The sequence below is a fragment of the Lichenostomus cassidix genome, chromosome 12, assembly GCF_008360975.1.
Source record: "Lichenostomus cassidix isolate B80296 chromosome 12, HeHo_3.0, whole genome shotgun sequence".
Classification (NCBI taxonomy): domain Eukaryota; kingdom Metazoa; phylum Chordata; class Aves; order Passeriformes; family Meliphagidae; genus Lichenostomus; species Lichenostomus cassidix.
Genome location: NC_139493.1, coordinates 1243325 through 1256533, shown reverse-complemented (window position 1 = coordinate 1256533; position 13209 = coordinate 1243325). Strand labels below are relative to the sequence as shown.

The 13209-nt window shown below is 53.8% G+C and overlaps 1 long non-coding RNA gene across 1 annotated transcript; it reads left to right on the top strand.

Moving 5' to 3' along the window:
- Positions 1-9541: 9541 nt before the first annotated feature.
- On the top strand, positions 9542-12371 carry LOC146431517 (uncharacterized). Its single transcript, XR_014854670.1, has 2 exons — positions 9542-10796; positions 11823-12371. It is a non-coding gene; the product is annotated as an uncharacterized LOC146431517 (long non-coding RNA).
- Positions 12372-13209: the final 838 nt, after the last annotated feature.

The window sequence follows — 13209 nt, the reverse complement described above, 5'->3', positions numbered from 1 at the left end:
GAATTTGAATTTTATTTGAATTTTAGCTCTGGAGGAGGGGGGAAGGTGCCCGAATCGCCTCCCCTGTGTGCGTGCTCAGGGCGCAGGGAGGGCTGGTGGCAGTGTGAGCTCCCCAAGCATCCCACGGGCACATCCAGCAGGAGAACACGCCGGGATCTCACAGCTCCAGGAGCAGCATATGCTCCGGGAGACCTCGCTACGTTGCATAAGCCTCCCATCCCGGGAGCTGGCTGAGCACAGCACATGAGTCAACAGCACAGCGAGACTTGTGCCGTGGGAGTCACACCTACTCTTGGCTGCAGAATTATCCAGAGAAGCAGAAGGTTAATAGGAACAAAATAAAGCCTAAGGAACCCCGAAAGGTTAGTTAGAGGGTTTGGTTCTGTTGGAAAGGGAGGGGAAAATGGGTCAAGGCAAGGAGGAGAGAGCAGGGTAATGCAAAGCCGTGGTGTCTGTCTCCTCAGGAGACAGTTCAGATTGGATCAGTAAAAATGTGATCAATAAAACATTTATATTTTCAAATTATCTGCTTCTGGAGAGGGCCATTATTAATTACAGAAAGAAAAAGCCACTTCACTAATGAGAAAGAATGTGGAGTAAAGCTCCAGGATGCTCGAGAAATATTAACACAGGATGAAAGCAGTTCTGCAAGAGAGAGAGAGTGACTCCCCAAAGTGTGTAAATACAGGCACAGCAAGTACCTGACCCAGAGCATCAACAGCACAGTCCTTGGCTTTGCTTCTGCTCTATAGATCATTGCTTCATCTCTAGGTCATTATTTTATCTTGGGACAGTTTGGAAATCAGAACCAAAGCAGGAGCAGCTCTGTCTGTGGCACCTGAAGACCTTGAGCACCCCTGGTCCATGCAGAGCAGAGCTCATGCTGCTGTTGGTGCCAGCAATGAGTTCCACAGAGGGATAGCAGTGCTAGCCTCCCCAGTTCTCACCAGTTTGGCCCCAGTTTGGCCTAAGAACCTCTAAGGACCTGGGGCAGACTGGTCTGCTGCAGGTTGCAGGTTGAGTCCTCACTGTGTTTAGCTGATCTGATCCCCCATTTCACTGCAGCTGATGGAAAGGCTCTGAGTGAGCTCTGGGGCAGGGTGGGAAATGGGGATGATCTGAACAGATGAATTCACAGGATTTCAGTTTATACAGATGCTCCATTGAGTAAAATTTATCCTGATACTGAATCCTTACTGTAGGCTGGGGCCAGTTTCCATGTAAATGAATTTGGTTTATTGCATTTGTATTTGTCAAGAATGCAGTGGAGCCTCCCTGGCCTCAGGAGAAGAAAATGAGGGAATTCAGAAGGTTATGTTTAATTTCCAGGATGTCATCTTGTTTTTTTCCCCCTAAACCAACATTCCCATGGCCAAAGCTGGTGTTGCTCACGATGAACAGTTCCCTGCCCGAGGTTCACCTCAGTCCCAAATCTGTGCTGGAGAAATCGAGGATTGCCAGGGTGGGAATGCAAACCCTTGGAGGCTCCGAGCTGCCTGGGAATTGTGTCCTTGCTGTCCTGGCTCCTGGCCATGTCCCAGGCTCTGAGTGGAGCACGTCCGTGGGGGAGGTGTTGGGCAACACAAGGGATGTTTCATCCCTCGCTCCCGGTGCTCTTGCAGAGGGAAAGATCATCTTGTGATCAAGGCACAAGACCAGGAGTCAGGCGATGTGGGTCACTGCAGAGCTGGATTTGCCAACAGGAGGGGAGAGTCCTGACACCTCTGGAGGCACTCTGGGAATGTGCAGGTTGCCTTCTGCCACAGTGTATTTGGGGTTCTTTGTGCTGGTCTTGTTGGGGACATTAAAATAATTTAAGTGATGAACTCTACTGTGATGGAGTGGCCTTGGGCTGAAATTTGGGAAAAAGGCCTTCAGGATGGATGGATGGATGGATGGATGGGGGAAGATGAAGTACATGTGAATAGTTGGTCTCCATGTGTTTCAGTGCTCATCTCACCATCTAACCTGGCACTCGAGGCCATGACAGTCACTCCTCTCTCCTGCCGGCCCCAGACTGCCCTTCCCTGATGCAGGAGTGCCCAGGGAGCCCTGCTGTGCCCATATGAATGAGAGACTGAGGTTCTGCACCCATGGGGAGCACAGAGCTGGCCTCACCTCCCACCCAGGGGTGTTGGGGCTGGAGGTGTCACCCTGTCCCTTCCCTGACTCCAGCCACAGTGGGAAGGGGACAACACACCTGGCCAGGCCTTCCCTGTGACGTGCAGGGCCACAAGGTCCCTGTGCAGCCACTGGGCAGTTCCAGGACATCCAGGGGTTGTCATCACCTCTGTTCCCACACACCCAGCTCAGGGGTTGGGCTGCAGAGCCCCAAGGGGTCCCCAGGAGATCTGAGCACAGCCTGTGCTGCATCCCTGGCAATGAGCACAGGCTGAGCTCCATCCCTGCCTTTCCCCCAGCATCTGCCATGGGTCCTGGCACAGGAGACTGCTCAGTTTTTCCTAAATCTGGCTGATCTGTCTCCTGGGAAATGGGATCAGCTTGCTCGCACTCCTGCTTGCATCAGGGTGGCAGGTGGGAAGTCAAAGTCCCTCTTTAGCTGTAGACACACACAGGAGCTTTCATCCCCAAAATGTGCAGGGTTTGAAATGTTCATGGGGGAAAAAAAGAATGTTTCCTTATAGGGGAAAAAAAGGATAAAATTCAGTGAATCGGTTTGGCTCCTCCATGCCTTCTTTTCAGGTGTAGACTTGAGGAGCTGGAAAAAGGCAGAAAGGAGGGAGAAACCCCAGCTGAGAAGGTTCTGTGTGGTGTGTCCAGGTGGTGGGAGCCTGAGCAGAGGTCCCTGCATGGCTGTGGACTCCCTCCCTACACCACCCAGCTCCAAAGCACTGGTCTTGTGATTATTTTTTTTCTTTTTTTTTTTTTAATTCTTATTATTTCAGTCCCATGATTTTGTTTTCGCCATTCCTAATTCTTTGCCTTGGGGAAGGGAGGCAGGGAACAGCACAGGATTTGTACTGCCGTGGTTTCCTGGGTGTCGTGGGCCATAATGTGACACTGAAGTGATGAGGCATTGCCAGCCAGGCTGCAGAAATCAGATTTTTGATGGAAGGGGGGGAGTAGTGCGACTCTAACAAAGCTGTGGGTTCACTTCTATTCATTTCAGTATTTCAATGCTTTCCTAACTTTACCCAAGCAGTGAAGATCCATCAGTCAGGAGCCCCAGAGCAGAACCCTGGCATGGTGTCACTTCAGGCAGGTGCTCAGTCCCCTCAGTGAGCATAGGAATGTGTTTGGCCAAGGACAGGTAAAGATTAAATCCTGCCTGCTGAGCTTCCAGAACTGAAGGGGTTATATTATTTCGAGGTAATTTCAATGGCACTGAGAGAGAGTTTTAAGCTCACACAGGGCTTTTTACCCTAAAGAATCCCAGAGCAGAGAATTGCATGCAGAAACTGTGTGTGGAGATAAAATCTGGCAAGTGAGTGGTAGTGCCAGCAAGAAAAGTAAAGAACAACCTTCTGTTTTGGATGCTGAGGGAGGGGGGCACCCAGACAGACAGACAGACAGATCTGTCTGATGTTTGTACAGCCACAGAGCACACAGCCTCGTGAGAGACACGAGAAGCAGAATTGTTTCCCAAAGCCCATCTGGACGCTGGCCCAGCAGTGTCCCTGTGCCCACCTGACCCAGCAGGCTGCTGGCTCCTTGTGACCAGGCTGCCCTCGACCCCAGCTGCCCTGGGGACATGGCCATGGCAGGCTCCAGGGGTTCTCCATGTCCTGCAACTGGAAAGAAGCAAGACAGGACAGTGGTCCTGTCAATGTCCTGTGGGGTGTGAGTTGTCTGTCACCTCCTGCCAGCCCTGGTGGCATCACCGTGGCTCCATGGCAGCTCCAAGTGTCACACAGGGAAAGCTGTGTGTGATTAAAGACATTTCCCAACAAGATGCAGAATGGAAATAACAACTCCTGCCAGGGAATTTCCACCCCAAGTCAGTAACGTTTGAGCAGTGGGAATAAGCCGCCGAAAGAGTTGATTTTTTTGTTTGTTTGTTGTTCAATCTGATTTTTCTGGAAAGCTGGCTGTGCTGGTGTGTGGTGGGGTGGTGGGTGTGGTGACCCCAGCACAGCACAGTGTTTTGCCCATAAATGTTGCTGAGTGATGCCTCAAATGACAGCCATGGCTGGGGAGAGGTGACAGTGCCAGAGCTAGGGCAGGACAGGATCCCAAATTGTTTTATGGCTAAAGGAGGTTTCGGAGTTTTCTTTGCAAACATAAATAGAATTTATCTGTACTTTTAAATCCCCTATGAAAACTAAACCCCAAGATCTCCCACTAACTTTCTGAGGAAGTTCGTTTCTGTTGGAAATAGTTTGGTATCCAAAACACACAAGGCTCGGCGGCTCGGGGGAGGTCACAGCAGGCAGCTGCGCTGGTCCTGTTACTCAGTGCTCTGGGAGGGGGTTGCTGGAAGTCTGGAGGAGGTTTCACGATGGAAGATTGGGCTAAATAAAGGTCTTCCACCTCCATAATTCCGGCAGCTGCATTTCAGCACAGGATCCAGTCACAGTGTGACACGGCGTCTTGGATGGAGGAGTGAGCCTCCAACCTCACTCCGTTTGGGGGCAGCCAGAGTGATTAATGGAGCAGCCTCTGCTCAGGTGGGCTGTTCTGAGCTCCCTGTCGCTGTCCCTGAAGATCCTCTGCAGTGAGTGCTGCTCCTGGTGAGCTGATAAACCTCTGTTTCTGTAATATCTGTCCCCAGCAAGTGCCTTTTGCTGCTCGAGAGGGCTGAGCCTGGCAGAGCCGCAGCGCCCGGATGTCCAGCCCAGCCCCGTCATTTCCAGTGAAACTGGGGTTGTCACAGGCGTTCAGCCAGTCCTCTCATGGTCTGGGCATCCTGACAGCTCCTGGCTGCTGCCTGGGAACAATACCACTGTTCCCAAGGGATGGCAAACCAAAATCAGGGTATTTTAGTATTTCCGATGAGTTTGTAAAGAGTAGCCAAAGTTGACGGGCTCCAGCCAGCTGTTTATAGAGTCATGGAATGGTTTGGGTTGGGAGGGACCTTGAAGTTCATCCCATTCCACCGCTGCCATGGGCAGGGACGCCTTCCACTGTCCCAGGCTGCTCCATCCTGGCCTTGGACACTGCCAGGGATCCAGGGGCAGCCACAGCTTCTCTGGTCACCCTGTGCCAGGGCCTCACCACCCTCCCAGTGAAGAATTTCCTCCTGATAGCCCATCTAAATCTCTCCTCTTTTAAGTTTAAAACCATTCCCCCATGTCCTATCAGAACAGGTCTGCTGAAAGGTGAATGTTTGGTTTCCATGTGGAGTTCCTCATTCCTGGTTGCCTCATTTAGTTATCAGCAGGATCAGGAATCAGCCCCCAAATGATGCCCTCAGCTCACCTGGGGCTCCCCCTGTCCAGGCTGTGCAGCCAGGAGCACAGAAGGGGTTAATGAGGGTAATTGGGCTGCTCTGGGAAGGGATTGCTGCGTGTGGGGAAGAGGAAAGCCCATCTGGGGTGTAGGAGAGACCTGGAGGTTGTTCTGCCATCAGGAGAGGTCGGCAGAGTGGGACAGCAGGCGAGGTCACACCTTCTGGCTGAGGCCTTCACAGGGACTTGCTTGTCAGGAGAACTTCCTCTGGGAGGAAGAGAAAAAGAGACATGGAAGCTGTCCAAACCCTCTGCTGAGAAAGAGGGTGAGGCCAGACAGGACTGATTTGGGACTTTATTTGGGTGTGCTTGGAGCAGGCTGTGCCGGGGAAGCCCCGGGAGCCGCAGGACGCAGATAACCTGTGGGTGCTGCCGGCAGGGTGAATCACCTCCCACACCTTCCCACACCTGCACAACGCACCTTGCCGGCTGCAGGGGCAGCAGCCTGTGCTGAACTGGGCTTTTTGGGGACGTGAATAGGAAACGAGCTCTGCAGCTGAGGGATGCACAGGCTCTGCCTCTTTCCACGCCGCGCTCGACAGGGTGGGAGAGGCTTGGCCAGCACAGTCACTTCGTTAATAAGCAAATATATGTGGCTCCACAGGGTTTGAATAACTTCTGGGAGCAAAGCAATTCTGAGGGCTGGGTCCTCTGCCTGCTCTAAATGACTGAAAAGAATTGGTTTTATTTCACTTCCAAAGCGGCGGCACTCGCGCGTTTCCGTGTCACACACCCGACTCGGGCTGTCCCGCAGGGACTGAGCCTGGATGTGCTGGCTGTCCCCAGACTGGATGTGCTGGCTGTCCCCAGACTGGATGTGCTGGCTGTCCCCAGGGCTCGACCCCACACACTGCTTTTCCAGGTGTCTGCACACCTTGCCCTGGCTGGAAAAAGGCTTGGAAAGGCTGAAAGCCACAGGCTGCAGGAAGGAGCCAGGAGGAAAAGGGATTGCTGGGGGCTCTGGCAGCTCCAGCCTCACTGGACAGGATGGGGTGGCACTGAGGGGTCCTGCAGCCCACCAGGGACTTGGCCTGTGGTCATTCGTGAGCCAGGGGAGCCTTTTCCATGACTCTGTGTCACAGGGCGTGATTCAGCAGCTTTCTAGAAACGCAAGGATCTAAAAGAAGTAAAGAAGGAAGTTTTCCTTCTCTGTTTTCCTTCTCTGTCTCATTCTACATTAAGAAATAAGGCAATTTGGGTTCTCCCTTCAGGGAACTGGGAAATTTGGCACCAAAAAGCCCCTCCATCCCTTCCCACATCTCTGTACCACATGTCTCCGCTTCACTTCTCACTTGTTTTGACATAAAGTACTTTCCCCAAAAAATATTAGTCACAACTTTGGCTTCAACCAGCCAACTCTTAACCTTCCTCAAAGTGGTTTGCAAGGGGTGACGTTGGTAGTGTGTGATGGAGATGGGGACGGGTGGGCGGATTTAGTGCTTCTGGAAGGTTCTGCGTCGAGGTTTGGGAGCCCAAAACTGCTGCCTGCTGCAGGAAGGGAATCCCAAAGGATCTGCCAGCAGATCCAAGGAGCTTCGGTGGGTCCTTGGAATATCACAGACTGTGAGGCTGGAAAACCAGGACATGTGGTGGGGGTGAGATTGTCAATGGAGGCTGAAGGAGCAGTGATGAGTACGGTGTAAAGCTGACTAATCCATGTTGAGGGGTGGCAAACTTGGACCAGCTGCCTTAAATCCTGGGTTTGGAGCAATAACTGCTTGATCAAGCAGTTCAGCACCAGCAGGAAGGAAAAACCCCAAGTGGCATGTGGGATTGGGTATGGATTCCCGAGAATTCCTGGGAAGGAAGGAGTGAAGGATGCTTGGGTTGGGCAGAGCTGTCAAGTCACGTTTCAGGCCCACAGCAGCTGCACATGAGGAGCCTGAAATGGCTGTGGGATCCAGGATGAACCCAGCCCTGCCTTCTCCCGTGCTTCCTCAAGTAATTATCACACACCTTGCACCCTAATGAGAACCTGCTCCATTTTCTCATCCCTCTGCTCTGCAGCTCTTCCCTCATGCCTGCTCCTTCAGAGCTCATTGCAAACCCCATCTGCTATAGGGCTTGCATTTTCTTTTTAAAAGGAGAAATCATTGGAAATTAGTAGTTTCGCTGTGCGTTATTACGCTTATAATCCTCTAATTTGGTAATAGGGCTGTAATCACAGCTGTGCAGGGTGAGGAGCAGAGGCTGCCCAGAAAGGTGCCCTGGGGATTCCCAGGCACAGCAGGCACAGCATGCCTGGACAGACCAGGATTCCATGGCAGGAGAGGCAGGCAGAGAGAGCATGGACCTCCCAGCACTGCCTGTGATGGAAAACCAGAGTCAAACAGCTCATGGAAGGAGCCCTGAAAGAAGAGATGCCACCATGGGCAGTGGCAGACCCTGTGCCCAGAGCCTATCCATAAACAGCAGTTGACAGCCCCTGCCCTCCCCAGAAAGTCCAGAGAAAACAACAAATGCTGTCCCTTTGCCAGGGATTCTTCCTGCTCAGGAAGATTTTGCAAGGCAGGTGAGTTCCCAGGATGCAGAGGAAGGTGTGGGCTGTGAGTGAGGCCCTTCCAGCCCCAAATCACAGCCTGCTGCTCCTGGGGCTGCTGCCCAGCCCATTCCCACAGCAGGATTTTCCCTCTTCCCACACTGCAGGGAGGGAAATTGGTGCGAATATGCAGCTTGCTGAGGGTAATGTGTGGTGCTGAGCCACACCTTTGTAAAAAACCAACCAGGGACATGGAGATGATTAGACTGGAAAGATGAGTGGAGCTAATTGGGCTCTGCAGAGCCTGGCTGTCCAGGCAGGAAATCCATCTGTGCTGGGGTGGTGGCTGGTGGGGCAGCTGGACATTCCCACATCCTGCATCCTCTGAAGGGCTTCCATCATGCCAGCCTTGCAGACTGGCAGAGCTAAACCCTGAGGAAACCCCGGTAAGCACCATGGAAAGGGGACTGGAGCAGGCCTGGCTTATGCTGGAAATGGGTTAAATTCCAAATAATGCTCAAACTCAGTCCCAGTGCAGGAGTTGTTGATGGGAGAGGTTGCCAGGGGCCAAAACCTCAGCCCTGTTGGGCAAACTGGAACCAGGGATGTCTTCACTCGGCACAGCTGGCTCAGAGATCTAGGGAAAGCCCTGAGCCTTGAGAACCAAGGGACTAGAAATGCAGAGCAGGGATGAAAATGATGAAAACGAGACAAAGTCACCACTTCCCAAAAGCTTCACAGTGAAGGAAACACCTCCCACTGTCTGGAGGATCCATGGGAATATTACAATATTTGTTCCAAAAACATGACTGGGTGGATCCAGACTCACTGACGCAGACACAAGCAGCTAATTGAATTCATACGTAGGAACCCTGGACACCATCTGGCCTCAATAAAACGTGGGTCCAGAGCTGTTTCTTAGCAGATGGTTCCTCATTTTCATAATCTGAAATCAAAAGATCATTTTTCTATCTGGAGATCAAAGGCACTTAATGTCTCCTTGGTCGAGGGTTATAAAGCAAAACCTCTGTCCTCTGTTTTGGCATTTCGTGCGAGGCAGACGGGGGTTTTCCCCTGAAACCTCTGCTCAGGCTCCGGGCAACCACATCTGGGCAGCAGCTGCAGATGTTCACAGCTCTCCAGGGCTGGGGCTTGTTTCCATGATAGGGACGTGCAGTTTATAAAATCAGAAGGGACAGCTGTAAGAAGCTTGTGTGGCCGTTTCTATTTCCCCAGATCATTGTGATATAGCCCATGTGAATATGTGGGGGTGAAATGATTCCTTTTCCCTTAGAAGAAGTGCTCAGAGCCCCCTGTGACCTCTCAGAGGCCACACTCTGCCCCACAGCCCTGTGTGTGAGGCCAGTGTGGACTCCACTCTGGTGTGGTCATTGGGGTGTCTGGGCAGGGCCAGGAGCTGGACTCGAGGATCCTTGTGGGTTCCTTCCAGGTCAGGATATCCTATGATTTTCTGATCCCTGGGAGAGACAGCCCTGCAGAGGAAAGAGGCCAGCCCTGAGAAAAGGAGGCTCAGGGGGACCTTGTGGCTCTGCACAGCTCCTGCCAGGAGGGGACAGCCGGGGGGTCAGGCTGTGCTCCAGGGAACAGGGACAGCAGGAGAGAGAACAGCCCCAGGCTGGGAAGGGGAGGCTCAGCTTGGACAGCAGGAGGAATTTCTCCATGGAAAGGGTGCTCAGGCATTGGAACTGCCCAGGGAGGTTTGCAGTCCCCATCCCTGCAGGTGTCCAGGCAAGTCCTGAACATGACACTCAGAGCTGCGGGCTGGGGACAAGGCGGGGATCAGTCACAAGCTGGACTCGATGGTCTCGGAGGTGTTTTCCAGCCTCAGTGATGCTGGGATTCTGGGAGTCTGGGCTCCTCTCGGCTGTGCAGGTGGGCGAGCATTCGCCTCCCCGGCGACGTCAGCGGCGCTCCGGCGGCAGCGCAGGGGAGGAGAAGGGGGCGAGATGCGCTTCTGGGGAAAGAACTTCCACACCCACCGAAAGCCTCCGGGATAGACGTGATCTTTGCCACCTAAGAACGGGAGCTGTGCGGTTGCTCGGAGCAGGTTGTAACAAATTGAGTCCTGCTCGCAAAGCTCATTTTCCAGCGGGTAGCTGCGGGCTCGGGGTTGTTCTCATCGGCCCGGGGTGGAACGGCGCTGCCCCCCCGTCCTGCCAGCCCACACCGCCCGAGCGCCTTTGCATGTCAAACACCGATGCGCCAGGTGAATGTTGGAGCCGGGATCAGCTCCCAGAGGAGCCGGAGAGCTTCCCTGCCCTGCCTCCCGCCTCGCTGCGCTATGGAAATGATCCTCCCGGCAGACAGCTGAGTCCCACCTCGGTTCCCATTCACCTGGAGATGAAAGTGCTCTGGCTGCCAGTGTAGGCGGAGCAAAACTATTTAAAAACCTCATTAGAGAAAGTATTTGGGGAAGACAGCAACACCCTCAGTTGTGGTTTGCTCCAGGACTTCTCAGCCAGATCCCTGCTGATACAGAGGGAAGGGCACTATGAGAGACATTCCTGTCAAATACTCCTCCTCCTAGGGATGCCTTGGGTGTCCTTTGCCTTTCTCTCTGTCCTGGTGGGCTGTGCTTTCTGCCTAAAACCCCACATTCCCCTGCAGGTGCTGTTCTGGGGGATGGGATCAGGGCTCTGTGTGGCACAGAGGGGTCCAGGAGGGATGTAGGAAGGGTCCTGCTCCGTGCTGGAGGAACACAGTCAGCAGAACTGGGTGCAATCTTGATTAGGCACAAATCCACCATGAATATTTCCTATTCCGTTTAATTCCCGTTTGTGCTTATTTCAGCTGAATTTGCAGCAGGAGTAATGCCCAAGCCACATCTGGCTCGTGATGCACATGGGATCAGACTGGGAGTTTGGGAGGAGGTGGATCTGGATTCGGAGGTTTGGCTTCTTATTTAGCAAATGACGGGTTGCATTCTCCCACGGCTGCTCCAGACTGCCCCAGAGCTCAATGATATTCCTGGCCAAGGGTTTTCTCAGTCTGCCTGACGAGGAAACAATCTCGTGTAAGGCTTGTCTGGCCTCGTGCACCTGCACTTCCCCTTCTGCCTGCGTTTTCTTTGCATCCCACTTATTCCAAGGGGCCAAATGTTCATTAACTCCTGATGAGTTCGAGTGCCAGGAATCCCTTTTCCTCTCCCAACACAGCCATCCACCCACCTTAAGCAGTCCCAGTTAATCCAGACAACTGCAGCCAGCCATGGGACATCCCAGGCTCTCCTAGGAGGTGTTTGATCCCATAGGATCATCCAGTCCCACCACCACCCCTCAACCATGTGCCCAATGGCCACATCCAGACACCTCTTGAGCATTTCCAGATGTGGTGACTCCACCACCTCCCTGGGCAGCATTTCAGCCCCCAGCTCCCCACACTGACCTGCCCCACTGTCACCTGTGCCCCATGCCCTGACAGCAGCCCCTGCTCACCCCTGTGCTGGTGGCATTTGCAGCTTGAGCCAAGTCCCCCTGACCCAGGGAGGTCACACAGACCTTGTCCCAAAGCCTGGAGTTCAGAGGTCAAGGTTTAATTCATCCATGTCCTGACATGAACTGCAGGAGGAAAGAACTCCCAGGCTCTTCTTCTGCCTGTTCCAGCTTTATTTTATTATTCTTTTTAAGGGTGTGTGTGTGTAATTTTTTTAAACTCAATTAGCAAGTTCAGAATATTCTCCGTGTTAATATTTGACTCAGACGTGATGCATTTTGGCCCTGTAGCTGTTGTTACCTGCATCCCCCGAAAGAACAACATCTCCCCAGACTGGGAGCCTCGGTGGTGTTGATTCCTGCTGGGGTACGTGGGTGCCAGTGGAAAATAAATAACGTGGTATTTTCCAAGTGGCAGATCTGAAGGCACCCTGCTTTCCTTGCTTTGCATACTCACCGAGCACCATCCTCTCTGCTTCCCAGATCTGAAAGCCGAGGCAGAGACATCTGATGGGGCTCCAGCGCTGACTCACTGTTTGATGTGAGGCAGGAGGGATGTGATCAGATCCCATTGTGCACAGCATCCACCAGACATCGCCAGCAGCAGGAGAAGAAGCCACTCCTCATCCTCCCTGCCCCTCCAAAGCCTGGGTCACCCCTCGCCATCCCCTGCCGGGATGTCACCTCTGAAATGGCTCTTTGGGGATTCCCATCCCTACATGTGTTCAAGGCCAGGCTGGACAGGGCTTGGAGCAGCCTGGTCTAGTGGAAGGCATCCCTGCCCATGGCAGGGCGTTGGATCTGGATACACTCCAAGGTCCCTTCCAAGGCAGCCCATTCCATGAGTCGCTGATTCCGTGCTGAGGCTGTGCAGCCCCGGGGTGTGCCGGCTGTGCACGCCCGGGGTTCTTTCTCACGAGATGGTGCAAGAGCCGGGGGGGAACTGGTTAAACAGCGTGAGCTGCCGGGGCTTGGCAGGGCACGGTGTCACCGGGAAGCCGCCGTGTTTTATTAAACACGCTATCACAATGGGCCAAAGTCTCTTATTAATGTCCACAAATTTTGCCACTTCCAAATAGTTTCCACCTACATGTTCCTCCCACTGCTGCACCGGGTGCTGGCAAACATCTCTGCTCGAAGAGGGGAATGGCTTTCATTTGAATAGTCCTCGGGCGAGTTTCGCTGAGCGATGCCAGCGTCATTCCGCAGCTCTCACGTGCCCGGCAGCGCTCCAGGGTCGTGCCGCAGGGAGGGCAGAGACAGCAGCTCCTGCTGTGCTTTCCCAGAGCTTTATGCAGCCAGAGCCCGTGGCAGCCCAAACCGATAAAACTAAGCAGCGATGGATGCACATATTGGCAATATTAAATCTCCACTCCTGACTCGTGGCGGTTCCTGACGGTTCTGCCGCAGCGAGCTCGGCCAGCTGTGCTATCGAGAGTCACACGCGGCTGAAACCAGCCGCTTCACACCAAACGGGGCTTTTGCAACTCCCAGAAGGCCGAGGCAGAGCCCTGGTGGGTGTCAAAGTGCTCCTCAGAGCCTGCGCTGGGAGGTGCCACGGTGTCCCTCGGGACACAGCCTTGGGCTGAGGGCTGCGGGCTCTGCTGCCCTTTCCTCGGACACTGGCTGGGAAATGAGCCCTGCAGGTCTCCTGGGAGCTCCTGGCTGGATACATCCCACACTGAGCCACGCTCTGCAGGAGCACAGACCCCATGGGGACGGAGATGCTGTCCCCCGGGCTGACTGCCCACCCAGCGCCTGCCGTCCGTCCCGGGGTGGAGCGGCAGCTGCAGATCTGCCGGGCTGGGAGCGCAGCCGTCACGTTTGCTGAGCGCAGGAGAGCCTCCCGCTCCCCAGCCCTCTCCGAGAC